The 19,005-nt window shown below is 33.2% G+C and overlaps 1 long non-coding RNA gene and 1 other non-coding gene across 7 annotated transcripts in view; both read right to left on the reverse strand.

The window, feature by feature from the left end:
• LOC118152825 (uncharacterized) overlaps nucleotides 1–19,005 on the reverse strand; it is a 343,181-nt gene that overhangs the window by 158,040 nt on the left and 166,136 nt on the right. The window lies entirely within an intron of this gene.
• LOC118147887 (U1 spliceosomal RNA) lies at nucleotides 8,873–9,036 on the reverse strand. The gene has a single exon (XR_004734587.1). It is a non-coding gene; the product is annotated as a U1 spliceosomal RNA (small nuclear RNA).

Consider the following 19,005-nt stretch of genomic DNA (forward strand, 5'->3'; position numbering starts at 1 on the left):
GTATGGTCAGTTATTACAGCTTCATACAATGAAAAGACAATCTATTTCTCCATCATATTACTTTAATACCTGATTGAAGTATGTCTATTACTGAATTTTAAATTATGTGCCATTGATCCATATGTGTGTGTGTGTGTATGTGTGTGTGTATATATATATATATATATATATATACATATATATATATATATTCTTACATATTTATCACAAGGCCTTAATTATTGTAGCTTTATAGCAAATCTTAAAATTAGTGAGTGTATGTCCTCCAACTTCATTTTTATTTAGCTATAAACATTTTCCTTACTTTTCTGTAGCTCCTAGTGTCCTACAAAGCTTAGAATCTATTTGAAATTTTCTGCTAGAAAAAAAAATGGTAGAAATTTTAGGGACAGAGGAGAATTTTGTAGAATTTATACACTGATTTCAGAATAATTAGCATCTCAACAATATTGAATCTCCCAATCTCTAAATATAATACATGATTTTATTTAATTTTTTCTTCAGCAATTTCTCTCGCAATGTTTTCTAGTTTTCAGTAGAAATATATTAGCATCTTGTATATATTTTGTTTTTCCTAAGTACTTTATAGTTTCTGGCTGATATAAATTAAATTTTTGAGATGATATTTTCCTTTATTAGTTTTTTTTTTTTCTTGAGACAAGGTCTCGCTCTGTCCCTAAATTGGACTGCAGTGCCATGATCACAGCTCACTGCAGTCTCAAGCACCTGGGGTCAGTCATCCTACCACCTCAGCCACCCAAGTAGTTGGGACTACAGGTGCGTGCCATCACACCCAGCTAATTTTTGAATTATTTGTACAGATGGGGTCCTCTTATGTTGCTCAGGCTGATCCTAAATTCCTGGGTTCAAGCAATCCTCCCACCTCTGTCTCCCAAAACGCTGGAATTACAGGGGTGAGCCACCACATCAGGTCAGATTATATTTTTCTGTAGTATACAAAGTATAATTTATTTGTGCATATTAATCTTGATTTCTGCATCCATTGATATTATCCTAATATGGTTTTTATTTCTAAAAGGACATTTTCATTGATTCTTAAAATTTGTATGTAAGTAATGGGTCATCTGAAAACAAATATTTAAATATTTCATATATTAAATGAATTTTTTAGAAAATAGAAAATATTTTAGAGCATCTTTCAGTCTATATCAATACTGACAAAATATACAGGGAGTTCCCTTATATCCCCTGAACTTACACAGGCACAGCCTCCTGAACTACATCCCACATAAGAATGGTACATTTCTTATAATCTAGGACCCTATATTGACACATCATAAATATTCTAAGTCCATAGTTTCCCTTGAGATTCAATAATGTAAGAGTCAACCCTATGGAATTTTTCTCTCCATATAAATTATTGTTGTATAATTAATGGGTTTTCACATGTTTACTGACATGTATCCATATTATAGTATGATACAGAATAGTTTCACTGCCCTAAAATCCTCTGCTCTATACGTAATCATTCCTCCTCCAATCTCTTATTCACTGAAAACACTGATCTTTTTACTGTCTCCATAGTTTTACTTTGGCCAAAATATCATAGAGTTAGAATCACATAGCATATACTTTCCAGATTGGCTTATTTTGCTTAATACTATGCATGTGCATTTCATGGCTCTTTTTTATTACAATCACAGATTTTTTTAAATTTAATTTTAATTTATGTAAAAAATTTGTGGTGACACAAAAAGTCTGATAAAGTTGGTTATGGTAAAGCTAAATTTGAAAATGTATTGACTTAAATGAATGAATAAAGAAAAAGGTGTTGTAAATAATAGCTTTCATGTGCCAAAAATCATTTGAAAGAGATACACTAGTATCTGAAGTTTCATATTTATTTCCTACCTTGATGATTTTCTCCCCCAAGTGTTCATTACTATTATATAGAAACACAATTGTTTTCAGTATACTGATTATTTATCCTACAACTTTGCTGAATTTAATTATTAATTCTAATAGTGGTTTAGTGGAATTCCTTGTCTATTCTTTTCCTTACCAACTCTATATATTTATGTAGGCATCCTTATTCAGACTTATGGATTTTAAGCACTTAAATATACATGTGATTTCTCCCAAATCTGTATCAGACCAGTCACTCCCTGGGCCACAGAATGGATTATATACCTACCTACAGAACATCTTTTCTTAGATAACTGACAAGTATTCATTATATTATAAATGTATTCATCATTTTTCCCCAAACTTCATTATTCTCTTTTATTCCTATGTCTTGATGTATGGTCTTTTCATCAGGCCAAAACATGAGATTTATTTAGAAAACTTTCTTAAGTCATTCTTATAATCTTCAAGATTTTTGATTGCCCTTTTATTTTAATCTCTATATGACAATCCATTGTCTAGATGTACTACAGTTATTTAGCCATTCACCTACTGAAGCATTTCTTGGTTGCTTCCAAGTTTTGCTGATTATGAATAAGGCAGATATATAAGTATTCATGTGCACATTTTGATGTGGATATGCTTTCAACCCATTTATATAACTATCAAAAGGTGATTGTTGCATCGGATGGTAAAACTATACTTTTATAAGAAAAAGTCTCACTGTTCCCCAAAGTCATTGTGTCATTTTGCAAATCCAGTAGCAATAAATGAGGGTTTCTGTTGCTCTCCATCTTCACCAGCATTTGGTGGTATCAGTGGAATTTTGATTGAAATTGCATTGATTTATAAAGTTGTAAACAACTAACACCCTGAAAACAGTGAGTCTTTCTACTCATGAATATGGACTATTTCTCCACTTATTTAGTTTTATAATTTATTTTGTGAGAGAGTTGTAGTTTTCCTTGATTAAGTCCTTGATATATTTTGTTAGCTTTATACCTAAGTATTTCATTCTTGGAGTGCTAATATAAATGGCATTGTGCTTTTAATTTTAGATGTATCTTGTTCATTGCTGAAATTTAAGAAACCAATTGATTTTTCACATAGAAATGTTATCCAGCAACTTGCTATACTCAAGTAGTTCCAAGAGTTCTGTTGTTGATTCATTTAGATTTTCTTCAATCATGTCATCTATAAACAAAACAGTTTCATTTATTCCCTCCCAATCTGTATACCTTTCATTTTCTTTTCTTGTCTAATTAAATAAGCTAGGGCTTCCAATACAATGTTGCAAAGTAGTGGTAAGAATGAAAACCCCGGCATTGCTACTGATCTTATCAGCATAGCTTCTGATATTTCTTACCATGAAGTGTGATGTTAGCTGTTAGATTTTTTGTAGATAGTCTTTATCAACTTCAGGAAGTTCTATTTATACTTTACTAAGAAATTCTGTCATGAATAATTGTTGAATTTTATCAGTTGATTTTCTGCATCTATTGATAAAATTATGTGGTTTTCATCTTTGTCCCATTAATGTGATAAATCATATTAATTGATTTTCAAATGTTGAACCAGTGTTTCATACCTGGACTATATCCTATTTTGTTGTGATGTTCAGTTCTTTTAATTCATTGTTGCATTCAGTTAGCTAATATCTTATTAAGATTACATCTATGTTTACAAGAGTATTGGTTTGCAGTTCTATGGCCATTTTGTGTTGGTTTTTTTGTTAAGATAATGCTAGCTTCATAGAATGAGTTATCAGCATCCATTCTGTTTCTTTCTCCTGGAAAAAAATTTATATAATTGGTAACATTTGTTCTTAAATATTTGGTAGAATTCACCAGTGAATCCATTTAGGCTTGGTGTTTTCTTTTCTGGAAGGTTTTTAATTATTGATTCAATTTATCTAATAGATATAGGCCTATTCATATTATCTGTTTCTTCTTGTATTCATTTTGGCAGATTGTGCCTATGAAGGAATTGGTTTATTTCATCTAGGTTTTCAAATTTGTTCAGATTTGTTCACAGTATTCCTTTATTATCTTTAGTGTTTGATTTTCAGCAGTTTGTATGATATTCTCAGGTGTGGGTTTTTTATTTTGTTTTGTTTTTTTTGTTTTCTTGCATTTTCCTGGCCTAGTGTATTTGAGCTTCTTGGAATTGTAGTTGGATGTCTGACATTACTTTGGAGAAATTACCAGTTATTACTGTTTCAAATATTTCTTCCTTAGTTTCTCTCTTTTTTCTACCTCTTGCATTCCCATTACATGTATGCTACACATTTTATCATTGTCCCAAAGTTATCAAGTAATGTTTTTAGTCTTTTCTGTATTTGTTTTTTAGTTCTGTAAATCTCTATTGCCATATCCTCGAGCTATGCACTTCATTTCTCCTCCATGTTGAGTTTTCTAGTGAGTCCATGAAAGGCATTCTTTATATCTGTTACATTGTTTTTTATCCTAGCATTTCTTTGTGTTTCTTTCTGGGGAATTTCTGTCACTGTTAGAGCCTTTGTCATATTAATCATAGTTATTTTAAATTTTTGATATGATAATTCCAACATTCCAGCTAATATCTGACTCTGGTTGTGATGCTTGCTCTGTCTCTTCAAACTGTGTTTTCTTAAGCAGCCTTTAGTAATGTGATGGTAATGTGTTGGGGGAAGGAGGAAGCATTCTACAGTCTCATAATTAGGTCTCAGTTATTTAATGATATTGAGTCCCTGAACTGACCTTCATGAGTGCTTTTCAGTACTCCCTTTATCTTAGGTGACAAAAGATCATTAGAGAAGGCTGAAGTTTGGTGTTTTTCATCTTCCACATAGAAGGCTGGGAGTAGCTGGGGTTATATATTTATCCTCCCCTACAAAGAGGGCTAAAGCAGGCCAGAGTTGGATAATTCCCTTCCCCAACATTAGTGAAGCTCTGATAAGCTTCAGCATGCTAGGTTCTGGTAAAGCAGTTTCTTAAGAGGGCAAGCCTTTTTAAGAGCAAAATGCTTTGTCATGTTTCTAAATGGCTACTCCTCCCATCCCATTGCCAGAATCAAGAAGAAATTTTCCTCATATTTTTACTGTGAGAACATAGTAGAACTCCTGGAATTAAAACTCTGAAAAGTGTGTTCCCCTAAGGCTGAGCACCCTGAATTTCCCAACTCTAAGACTTGTTCCCATTGAGCTTGCAATGATTTGTCAATTATACATCAGGTTTTCTACCCTGGAACTTGTTTCTGTGAGGGATTCTTCTTGGAGTACAATTTGCCCTGTAAGATCAGTTTTATGACAGATCTAAAAAGAGTTAGTTACTCTTGGTTAGTTGAGCCTTTACTTATTTGGATAGAATTAAAATGTCCAGAATGCTTAAATGTCAGACCAGAACTCAATGGTATTTTAATCCTCATTTTTCTCATTGTCTATGAAATTCTATAACTTACCTGTTTAGAAAATAATTTGTAGAAACAAGTCAATTCATATATTTTCTTCAAAGCTTTCTCTAACGTGTATTGACCTTTCTCATGACCTTCATAACATAGTATAAAACATACAGAAAAGTACTCTACCTTGTTAAAATGCATTGATTCAGGAAAATGATTTAAATGGCATCCTTTGCACCAAACAAATCCTTAGGTGGGAAAAAGATGAGAGGATTTTCTATTGCAATAAATACAGCTTACTATACATTTAAAGATATTTGTAGATTCCTCTAGTTTATATATTTATATTACAAATGATATGCTATAATTGTGTAATTTTATATTATAGCACCAACTTTTTAATGAAAGCATTTTAATATAGATACTATTAATTAGTGTACCAACACACAGCTTGGTCAATGGATCAGTGTTTGCAAAACACACATTTTCATACACTAATGACTCCAATTATTAAAGCAGAGAGTCATCAGCAAATAAACAAGATTGGTCATGTAACTACAGACTCAAATACCCTAATATGCAACTGGATTATGAAAACAAGCAGCTGTACCAACAAGATAGGCAATCAAATTGACGAAGTATGTCTTTGAATTAATGAAGTATTTGCTACTTGACAAGTATAAATAAGTGCTGAAATGGTGAAATGAGCTGATTCGAATTATCACATTTATTCAGAGTAGACCCAACTTAAATGAGATAATTGTGCATGCACATCATGCAAATGCAGTTTTCTAGGTAACAGAGAATTAAATGGATCTAGAAAATGAACACAAAGTAAACCAGCTTTAAATATAAGATAAACTTATCAAGTAAAAATTCATATTTAGAAATAGTCCAAGGGCTAGACAACAAATTCGCTATTTCAAACTTTCTAACAGACTATAGTTGTTTTCTCAGCAAAAATAAAATATAATTCATTGCATCTTTTTTATCAAGTCCATGTGTAAAAAACACTATAGAAAATTATCAGTAACTAAAATTAATTAAAAAGTATCTTGTGACTTTAAATAATTTTTAGCTTATGGAATTATGATGGAAGGTAAAATACAAAGTAAAAATGAATACCTTGTTTCTATCTTTTCCTTTAGCTAATTATTTAAAGAGACCCCAACATCTCTTACCTTTTCTATAGTTGCCTTTCAAATACATTTTCTGGCCTCAGAGTATTCTTTGTTTCCAGTACATATTTTATTGTGCAAATATTTTATAGTTACCAAAATCTAAAACACAGGATTATATGATTCTACTGAAAAACCTTTTTTAAACATTTCCCCATTGTGAAAATATTTTTTTTTCATTCTTCTTATACTATACTCTTTTTGAAAGGAAGTCATTACACACAGTCAAAATTTAGGAGTGTGGAGTTATAACTCTACCTCCTTAAAAAAGTAAAAGAATCTACTTCAAAAAATTAGAATTCTTTCAGCACAGATTGTCTATTCTGCTTTACTTAGTTTTCATGATTTTTCTCAGTATAGTATTATGAATACTGATTTTATATTAAAAGTTAAAATCCAATTCTACTTTAGTTTGTGGGTTTTATTGTTTCAAGTTTCACCCTGAGTCTATCTTTCATTGGCAAATATCTCCTGCTAACATACTCATATTTTGGGAATTTTTTTTTTGTCGTTTGTTTGTTTGGTTGGTTTGTTTTGCTCTATTTTGTTTAAGCATATCTTCACATTCTGTTACTACAAGGTTATCCAGTCTATCCTTGTATATTTCCATATCCAGTCCTATAATCAGACATTTCTCCAAGGTGCACTAATTTTTTTATTGGATAATAGTATCATAATAAAGATATGGGTGCCAAATATGTTCATTGCTATTGGGTGCCTTTCATTTTAGGCCCTCTCAGTTGACAGAGCAAAGAAATATGTGTATATACAAAGAATTTTGGTACACTTAAATATAAAATTTTACATACACTTATACACAAAAATTTATATGTGCATACATCCATATCTATACTAAGATAAAATGAAGTCATTCTGATGTTTCTTACTCTAAAACTCTACCACTTGGATAAATTTTGCCTTGTTTTCAACTCTTCAGTCCAGTAGTAAGAAACACTAATTTAACCATCATATATCTATGTCCTGCAAGTTTTAATTTCAGTAAACATGTCTAGTGGTTTCTGAATTGTTAGACTGTAACCCCATAGGGAATGATTTTTAACAACTAAAGTACATTTCTTACACAGTTACATTTCCACTCATACACAAAATTCCTCAGTGCAACACCTTCAGCTCCCACCTCTGTGTGAGGCTGTTTCATACATTTGTAGTACTGTTCAATTTTATTGGCACATTTTGAACTCTGTCCTGAGATACTGAGAAACTTCAGTGTTTCTTTAATTGGTATACATTGTTTCACTTTTGTGTTTTATAGGTTTATGGGTTTTAACCAATGCATAGTGTAATATATTTAGTAGTATAGCTACTATTCTAGTATAGTAGTATCATACAGGAGAGTTCATTCTAAAAATTTTTCTTAGCTGTGTCTCTTACACCCAGAGACAAAAACATACTAAAATGCCTGAATTCTTAAGGAAAATTAATCTTATAATCTCATCCTAATAGACTGTTTGACCAACAAAACATTTTTATTTTTCCTTCTTCTCTACTCTGGAAAACGTACACTTGTTTTTTTTCCTGTTTCCTTCCTCTCTATTTATGCATAAAATATATTAAATTCAAGATAATAAAATTCAGGATATATTTCAGAAAATTTTAATTTAGCAATCATAATAGCAATGCATTAATAAAAGTTGCATATTAATTTTATTTTATTTTGCTTTTTGTGTTGTTTTATGTTAAGCCATTTAAATGTCCATTTCATTTATAATGGTTTATAACTATTGGCATTAGGAACAGATTGAGTGAATACTATTCTACCTACAGGATACTTCTCTCTAAATCAGCTGTTTTCAAGTTCATTAACCTTTTCTTCCAAAATATCTGACTTTATCATATCTGCTGTATTTTTATCTCATTCATTTTGTTTCTCATCTCAAAGTTTGATTTAGGTCCTCCTTTTATGCTTTACTTCTGTCTGCTTAACAAATGGAGAGAATACACTTGTAAGAAAACATTTTTTTTAATATGGTTGCATGACATTTCTGTCATGTTTTAATCAGTTTTGATTAATGTATGTTTCTCAGCCTTGGGTTTTATACTCCCACTTCTTTGCATGTCTGATATTTTGTAATTAGCAGCAACATACTGTGAATTTTACATTTTCAAGTGCTGAATATGTTTGTAGTCAATCTTTCTGAGCTTTTTTCTAGTGTGATATGATATTTTTTGTCTTGATATTGATACCTGCCCGGAGAAATCAGAGCTGCATTTGGTATAGTGTTAATTATTTTATCACAAACTGCTTAGTAAAAACACTTCTGAGGGCTCTATCCAATTATTCATGAATTATGAATTTTTCCAGTTTGGCCAGGATTAACATACACTATTCCTTATATTTTTTGTGTGCCAGACACTATTATTCTAATCTTTTTATAATTTTTTTTACTTTTATGATGATGATGATGATGATGATGATGATTATGGACAATCAGGGGAAAGCGAGAATGCAGTCCCCCACGACCACGAATTATGCAGTAGAGTTTCCCACATTTGGGGAAATCGCAGGGGTCAGCACATCTGGAGTGCAATGGATAAGCCTTGCCCTGGGAAAACCACCTTCATGATCACTGTATCTCTTCTGCCAGGTAAGTATTTACTCTAATCTTTTTTAATGTTTCCTTAGTCTTGGATAATTTTTTCTCACCTCATGACTATCTGAGATAAAACTTACATCATTCCTCAGTATAATACTTGTTCCATAGGAGGTTATCTAGCGTAAACTTCATCTGGAAAAGTAATTCATTTGACTTTAAGTAAAATCTTCATCAATTTTTAATAATCTTAGAGGTAAAACATACTAGAAGACAAGAAAAGAAATGAGAGTATTCATCTGCTGGAGAAGATTAAGAGAGCATGACACATTAGTATGTCTATCTGGAATACTATCAGTGCCATTCGGTATTCTGCTGAACACCTATAGACAATCCTGTGAAAAATCTCTTGACTTCCTCTCTGCTTCTTTCTCATGTTTGCTATTCTGTCCTATAAATTCTAGTGCATTAGGTCAGGCTGCTATGAAAGAGTAACATAGAATGGGCAGCTTAAACAATGTAAATGTACTTATTATAGTTTCGGAGGCTAGGAAATCTAAGGTCAAGATACCAGCAGATCCAGTGTCTGGTAAGGACTCTCTTTCTGCTTTGCAGGTGACCATCTTCTCTGTGTATTCACATTGCTATCTTCTTGTGCCCTCACATGGAAGAGAATAGAAAAGAGAGTAAGCAAGCTCTCCTCTCTCTGTTTCTAATGGCACTACTCCCATCTGAGAGTTCCACCATTGAGACCTAATTACCTTCTAAAGGCTTATCTCCAAATACCATCACATTAGGGATTTAGGCTTCCGAACATAAATTTTGGGTAGACACAAACATTCAGCCCATGCCATCTAGCTACCTTTGTTTTCCTAGACTTTCCACTCTATTCTTACAACTCTGGGAATATGTCAATCTTCACCAGGGTTTATTCTCCTTGTTCCATAGTCTGGAAACTATTTTAAATTTCTGTTACTTCAGGCAGGAGGGTAATTATCTTCCCACATACTCCATCTTAGCCAGAAACAGAAACTTTGTGATGCACTTTGTTCACAATGGTACACCAATGTGTCAAAACATTCTATTTTAAATTCACAGAAATAGAAAACAAATGTTAATAGAGCAGCATGAGTGAATAGTGTAGAAGTTTATAAAGATCCAGAAGTACAAGTTAGCTGGGATGAAGGAATGCTAAAACAGTCTAGAAGGTAGGAGGAGGCATTCAGCATGGCTCAGCAAACAAGTCAATGACACTCTAAAAAATTCACTTGGGTTTACAATCCCAAGCAAGTTATTTAATGTATGTAAGCCTCAGACTCCTCAAGTGTAAATTTGGGATGAAAATTATGTTCACCTCATAGAGTGTTTCGGGAGAATTATATGGGTTAGCATGTGTAAAATGTCTGGAATATTGCATTTGCTCAATACCTTGAAGTTCCCATTTATCTGTCATAAAGATTACGGCTGCACGTGGAAAATAATATTATTTAAGCCATTTTTGCTGAAGGGAGAACTTAAATTGAACATACTTTCACCCTCAAGTGTAAATTATCCCCAGAAAATTGCAAAAGCATATTTAGGGAGTGGAGGAAAAATAAGGAAAAGAAAAGTGCATTTCAAGTTTTATCTTCCAGAAACTGAGAACCTTTGCTTTCTGTATGTAAAGTTTTGATGGATGCTTGAGGGATTTGGAACTCTAGAGTGGTGGCTCAAAAACTCATTTGGCTGTCTATTTCAGTTAGAAAATTTCAATCTAGTGTCAACATTCTCTTTTTAACAGCTCCGGTGAATGTAGAATCAGCCAATCGCCTTCACTTTCTCATTCCTATTATGTCACTTTGCTTGCTAACTCTCTTGCAATAGAGAATTGATTCCAGACAACAGATTGATTTTTTCCCCCTGTATCTACAGACTACCAGTCTTCCGATCAGGTTAAATAAACACTTCCATAATCCTATCTTTGCAGTTTTTCTCCATGCAATCATTTCAGGTAAGAAGTACTGTTTTCTTTAGGTTTTATTGCGTATTATGCAAGGTATACAGTTATTTCCATGTAAATAAAACAAAATAGTAAGTATCAGATTGAGAACGTCTGACCAGAGAAAGACCTTGCACATAATTATTTTAGCTACCATAGTTATTTAAAAGAGTGGAAGCAAAGATGAATGTACTATGAAGAGAACTCCTTTTGAGGAAACAGGGGGCTTCAAATTCAGGAAACAACACTGAAAGGTCTTTGGAGCTTAGTTAGGGAAATTACATTTGAATGTTGCTGAAATCAGCAGGACGATTTGGAATTCCTCCATGAGACGGGGTCAGGGCCAACCTCATGACCATGTGAGATAAAACGTACATCATTTCTCAGTTTAACAGTTGGCCCACAGGAGATCATCTAACATAAACTTCTTCATCTGGAAAAATAATTCATTTGACTTTAAGTAAAATGTCCATCAATTTTTAATAATATTAGATGTACAACACACTAGAAGCCAAGAGAGAAATGAGAACATTTGTCTGCTGGAGAAGATTAAGTGGGTGTGACCCATTAGTATGACTATCTGGAATACTATCAAGAAGAAATGAGACTCAGGTAATTTTAGAAAGAAAGGATTCCCAAGGCATTAACTGGAAGTGGTATCACAAAAAAGACTGATTCTGAAGCCATGTAATGCTGAGCATGACAAATTTAACATTATAATAAATTCATATTGTGAGCCATCTGTAGATTTATACAGTCAGGCTGTTCAAGGCTAGCCGCCTATATATGAAATACAAACTGAGAAAGATAAATGTTTTCAATGTAAACACTCACTTTCTCTGAGTTCTCTCCTTTCTTCTGTGAATAGATTTGTTTAATGTTGATTAATGGAGTTTTGCTATTCCTGCTGGGGACTGGCCACACTATACCTTTTCCTTGGAGCAATAAAGTCTAATGAAGCAGGAGTGAGTCACTGGGCTCACAGATAGTGCTCCCGAAAATGGATAAGCGCATGCCCACCATGTGGAATCCTCTGATGAGGGACAATGACTAGGGAAATATTTTCCACCTTCAGAGTGGACATTTAACAAAAAGCTTTAATCACTCCAAGTGTGGCTATCATTATGGTTATTTCTCCAGGGGAGAGGCGAGTAGGACCATCCTGAAGGACAAAAAGAAGTAACACTGTGCTTGTCTTATCCACTTATCTCCAATTTAAGCAGTATGAACCTCCTTTACCATTCACTGGAGTCACTTTGGGAGCAGAAAATGGAGATGAATGCCCAGAGATAAGATGCAGAAATTCTTTCCTAGCGTACTAGATAGAACAATTTCCACTGGCTCTCCCTACTATACCAGGAAGTACTTAAAACCTTGGCCAAGTCAGAAGGGGCTTTTCAGATTATATTAATGTTCAGACTGTAAACAACAGAGCACAGCTGGACCAGCCAGCCTGTAAAACGTTTTTTAAAAAAGCCATTAGTGCATGTTGCCTATGGGTAATGGCAGGCATGGAACAACCAATTACACTGCAGTACTATGCCAAGGTATTCCCGGGTAGCTATAGCTGCAAAAAGAATCTTATTGTCTGATTGTGATATCTGGTAATCATAGTAAAAAGAAGGGGGTAAAGGTCATTTAGAAATTTAATTGTATATATGTGCTGCCTGTTCCTGCAAGAGGCATGACATCTTCAGATTCTGACAAAACGTAAAAGGAAAACAAAGTCCATCATAAGCCTTGTTTGAGAATAGAGTTTTACCAAGTCTAGGTGATAATTACAAGTTGGTCCATGCCCACAAAATATATGCTAAGATCTTTTCAAAACATGTCTATCCAGATAGCCTCTGCCTTGTGAACCTTGGTGGCTTGCCCCACAAATCCCTCATTTAGCACCAAACATATTCATGGTACCTATATTTTCCTAGTTAATTTAAATGTGGATCCAGTGAGCTAATATAAACACTGATCTGCATTATTTCTTCTGTGGTTTCTTCCACATATGTCCCCTCTGGTGAACACATACATGTTGCATTTTCCTCCCTTGAAATTGACTCTTCATACGGATATCCCTCTAATAGTCTAGGCATAGAAAGTTCAAAGACATTTGTCAGAGCTATAACAATTGCAATTGCAGTGGTATGTTTCAGTTAATTTCAGAGTGGTATATTCTATGGCAAAGAATGCTGACTAGTGCTTAATCTATTCCATTGAATATACAATACTAGAGGCTGTCACCAATTTTCCATAGTTAAGATGAATTGTACTATAGCATGATTTTGAATTGTGCTATCTTATAAATGAGCTATCCCACAACAGAATTGTGCTTTCTTATCAGATAGTAATCTCATAATTAGCACCCATTAGTACAGTGATTAAAAAAAAAACAGCAAGTGGGACCATTTTTGTATTCCAAATTATGTCAACAGCTGCTCATGTTTTCCAGTGTGATAAAGTTTTGAGCCATTGATTGGATGTGACATTTATATTTTACAGATAATTCTTGTACTCACATTATGTAGTTTTGGTTTAGAAGCAATTCAGAACAGAATGGGAAAGTGATACCTGAGTAAAATAATTTTCTTTTCAGCAAGATGATTTGCTTTCACTAAGGTCCAGTAAAAGGGAACACGTGCCACTCAAAGAGTATAAAATGAAAAGTCCTTGAGTTTTAAATTCCAGGACCAAAAATCACAAATAACTTCAATCAGCTAAAGCTAGCCATAGATACATATTTCCACAGACATTGCAACTCCATAACTGAAGCAGAAAAAAGACCCAAAGACAGAGAATGTTTTACCAGTACCTGCAATCCAGTTATTCAGACTACTGGTTCCAGAGAGATCTCCATTCAACTTTGCCAGTTGGCTGGTGATTTATTTTTTAAGAAGTTAAAAAATTATTTAGTTAGATAGAATAAGATCTAGTATTTGATAGCACAGCTGATTGATTACAGTCCACAATAATTTTTTGTATATTTTAATATAATTAAAAGAGTATAATTGGATTGTTTGTAACACAAAGAAACGATAAATGCTTAAGGTGAAGGGTAGCCCATTTACTCAGATGTGATGATTATTCATTGTATGCTAGTATCAAAATATCTCATATACCCCATAATCACATATACTAATCACATACACATAATTTATTTTTTAAAAGAGTCAAACTAATTTCCGAGATATGGAATATGCTGCCTCTGTGTCAATTCTTTTCTGAAAAATCTGGCTTCAGTGCATATCTTTGGCAAAAACACAAATCAAATCCAAAAACAAAGCTCCAGTGGAGTCAGGGGATGTTGGGTGGATAAAACGAAAAATATTTTAGCCTTAATTTACCTGCAACTTGAGCAGAGGAACAACAACAAAAAAAACGAGAATAAAAGCTGCCAAATCATAATATCCACAAGAATATTTTAATTGCAATCTGTGTCATTCACCTTTCTAGTCTACAGAAAATATAATACAGTCTTTTCAAATAATCTGGCACTCACCTCAATGATATGGGAGAGTGTTTTAGGTAAGTAAACTCAAGGGTTCGTGAATGGATCAACAGGGTGAACATATTCAATTATATTTTTGGTTTTAGGAAACTTGTTTTGGTTTGTCTGTAATATTTATTATGGAAAAACTTTGAGATTACTGGTTTCAAACAAACAAATGAACAAAAAAGAAGTATCTCTCTTGGTTGCCAGAGCAAGCACATTCTGTAAACTCGTAACACATTTATCCATGTTTCTATGTTTACTTAATATAAGATTATACTCTAACTTCCATGTCCTGACACCATGACAATCTATTCTAAAATGTCACCCATATATTTAAAAGCATAGCATATTTCATGTAAAAATCCACTGCTACTGAATATACTTGGACTGGAATATAATTAAAGTGGGAGGCTGTGCGACTAAGGAGTTTGAGACTTGAGCATGCGGAAGTATACAGTCATTTGCAAGGTCCGTCACAGGGCCATTAAGCAAGGCTAGTATTTCCTCATGAGGTGGAAAAAGGTGTTGCATCTGATGGAGTGGGAGGGTCAGGGAAAGGTGGGCCACGGGGGTCCTCAGACTCATCCAAATCTCCCATACATCATTTCAATTCTTAGGGTGCCACCCTTTTCCTGCGAAATGCCTTAGCTTTCACTTTAAAAAAATGGCATATCTAATATCTCAAATGATATAATTTGGCAATTCATAAGTTTCATCTTTGAAATCTAAGAAACTTAACCTTTTGGAAAATGGAATAGAGCATCTGTTTTCAGTCAGAGAAAGCTAGTATCAGACCATAACTTGAATCAAAGGTTTGAGGTTTTGAACTTCAGTTTTTTCTTTAAACCTCTAGATTAGGTATAAGTAGCCAATGTACACTAAATCATGATATTCCCCATGTCCCTTACACTGTTCTTTGGTAGAATTTACTCAATTCCCTAAAATCTAATGTTTAATAAGCAAGCAAAATCATTTATGAATTAAAAAAAGAACTATTTTGCCTTTGTATGCTGAAGTTTATCAGATTCTCAACTTTTAATGCTATGTCTATATCAAACCCTACAAACTCAGAAGGACATAACAAATATAATGATCTCATTTCATGAGAATTGGGTGCCTACCATCATCAACTTCTGGTGCCAATTTCTACATAAGTCAGGGTTCATAGTTAGAAAATTCAATATAGTTGGTTTAATCTGGATCAAATTCTGTTACAAGATATAATTTAACTAAAAGGATTGTTGAGAGGAAAAAAGTTTGCCACCTAATCGGAAACGACACTAGTATTCTGTGGTGCTATCAGCAATGACCCTATAGGTGCTGTCCTAGGGCATAGCCACTGAAGCTCAGCTTGTCAATTCTGGCCATTGTGTCCACTGTCACTATCACAATAACTTGATAGACTGGGCACTTTTGTAAAAATGAATTCCAAGTAGTACATGCTTCTTCGGGTTGTTTTAAGACTAGACTATATCCTTGTTGCCACAGAAATTGTAGATGTAAATATTTATCTTCTATTTTAAAGATTCAAGATTCAAAATGTGGAAAAATTTTCCCCATCTGAAGAGTGATTAATAAAAAATACTGGGCTATGTTATGTTAAAAGTTCACAGCAAATGGTAGTGCAATGAGATAAAGATAAACTTTCTGATGTGTCTTTTGTTAAGATAATTGTTCCATATACCAAAAATTGGCTTCATCTTAGTGGCTTTAGAAATAAAACTTAAAACAATTTTTGATCTATATAAATAAAGAGCTTTGGAAAATAAAGAAAAAAAATGGTCAACAACTCTGTAACCAGAGACAAGAAAAGAGAGTCCATGGGGTAGAGGGTTAAGGGGGAGATGTAAAGATCTCTCTCTCTCTCACGTATGTAAAAAAAGTTCAGTTTGCTCAAAATAAAAGAAATGTAATTTAAAATTATATCAAGACAGTATTTTTCATTGAAGAAATTATCATAAAGTCCAAAAGTTAATGATTACTTGGCAAGGCTGAAGAAAACCAGGCACTTTTATATGTTGTTAGTGTGAATTGCAAAATAGTACAACTCCTATGAAGGACTTGTAACACTTGAACAACAACAAAAACATTATCCTAAAGATGCATTTGTAAAATTATAAAAATCATACATGTGTTCATAATTTTCTGTACTTTTATGATTTTATAGATAACATAATTGTCAGTTATTAGGCTACCAATTAAATACATTATGTAAAATCTCTAATAGTATAGCATGCAGCTTTAAAAACTTAAAGAGAAATATCATAATGCGCAAACATGGCATAATCTCTGGAGTTTAGTATTAAATGTGAAAAAAAGAGTGGTGAAACTTTTGTTTAGCATGCTAGTATTAAACAAGGAAATCTCCATCCAGTCTTTATTTGCAATGTAAAGTGGCGCAAAACATCATTTGGGGAAGGAACTGTTTCCTCCCTTTTGAGATAGAAGGATTTAAATATGATTTTGTCTACTTAGGGTTTTGGTTGGTTGGAGGATATATGTGTGCACTTTCTTACAACTGAGGACAGAAATTTGGTGCACTTTTATGTGTCCAAATTAAGGTGAAAAAGCAGAAGTATTTCTGACATAAAGATGAGCATATATGGGGGTAGAGAGGATCAGAGTTTAGCTGGGTAAATATAAAATTACTAGGAATGGAGAATTTTCTGGAAACCCTGACAATTCATAGGCATGCATTCATTTTTGTGCACTGTAATGTATTCTTTTAAACACTTACAAAATCATAAACATACAGATATATCCACATATCACTTATATTTAATGAAAAAAGAGCAAAGGAATGAAAAGCCATAAATTAGAAAAGTTACATGTAAAAGCAAATTAATAAATTTTATAATTATAATGTAAATGTATTTTAAATGAATTATTAAAATTCAAAATTAAATGAATGACCACAGAGAGAACATATTACAAGTGCCTTTTAAAGGTTTACAATAATATTTTGACTGTGCATTCCTACTAGTATAAAATCTAAGACTTAACAACTACAATATTTGTCAGCAGACTGCTTTTTGTAATAATATTGTTTGTGTTAGTGCTTTATTTTTTATCTTGAGGCTGTCATAATGTACTGTAAAATAAAACATATGAATAATTGTGTGGGTGTTATTAAGAAGAGATATTTCTTGTTCTGGAGGGAAAGATACTTATGAAAAGAATATAAAATAGTGAAAAAAATCTGTCACTTTGAATTGAAGTGGAAAATATCAATGCTTGGTGCTTAATATAAATATTCCCTTAATTATATTCTCCGTAATATAAATATTCCCTCTTTGAAAATTGTTTAGAACTATGACCAAACCAGGAGCACTGAGCATTCCTAGTACACAGACTGAAGTTGTGCTGAAATTGATTGTATTTATACCTGAAGTAGCCAGGCCACCTAGGACAAATTGCTGATTCTGGATGTAGGGTGGGATCATACATTTGATATCTTGATATTAAAGAAAACAAGACAGCTATAAAAGACTATGTGCCTTTGATACTTGATCATTTTATCATATGTCAAGAAAATTAAGAGGTGGCCTGTGAAACCTCATACTATCCAATCTGTGACATTTTGAGCATCACAATACTAATGACTGCAATTAGGTGTATATTAAATGTGTTTAAATCCATGAGTTCTTAATAAATTTCAAAATATTCTTATATGTCATTTCCATCTTGGAGAATGACAGAAAACTTCAAGAAATGCTAGAAGAGAAATAATCCTTCATCAGGCCTTTTATTCAATACCTTGGTACTTTAACAAAATAGTTAATAGAAGTTTATTTTATGGAAATATCCTGTATAATGTAAGAAAATGAAAGACAGAATTAAACTTCACACATTTTGCAATTCCTAATGGGTGATTAGATATAGGAAATGATCATCAATGTTCAATACAGCAAAAAAGTAATAATGACACATTTACCTTCTGATGGAAAAATTCAGTATCCTCTATCCAACACAAAATTAAAATGGAATCTGATTAAGACTGGTGGTTTTAATTCCAATTTACTTTCCAGTACTAAAATGACATGGCATGTAAAAAAGCATTGCAAGGTGTTTGAGACCTCAATCACGTTGGGGTCACCACCTGAGACATTGATCAGCACCTGCAGAGGTGTGTGCTGCAGACCCTGACTCAAGGGCTGATGAATGAATACACTCACACACACTAATCTGAGTGGGTTAGGGATGATCCTTGACTGCTTTCAGAGGATGATTGCAGCTAACCAAACATAACTCCCTGTAACTGTCCACATTTATTCAGGATAGATTTAATAACAGAGGTTCTAAGTCAACACACTTGTGAATAATTAACATAGTTAAAAGAGTGGTTTTCCAAATAACAAAAGCTTTGGGTTCTGGGGCCCAGAGTAAACACCATTAATAGGTAATTCCCCTTTGATATCCCCCCGAGAGGACCATACAGCACAAAGTTTACATTAGCAAATAAAAAGACAAAGGAATGTAGGGTAAACAGACTTAACTGGGGAAGCCTTTATCATTCTTATCTTTTCTGCTATGCCAATGTAAGGAACCAGCTGCCTTCAGACTGTC

The sequence above is a fragment of the Callithrix jacchus genome, chromosome 1 (assembly GCF_049354715.1).
Source record: "Callithrix jacchus isolate 240 chromosome 1, calJac240_pri, whole genome shotgun sequence".
In the NCBI taxonomy this organism is placed as follows: Eukaryota; Metazoa; Chordata; class Mammalia; order Primates; family Cebidae; genus Callithrix; species Callithrix jacchus.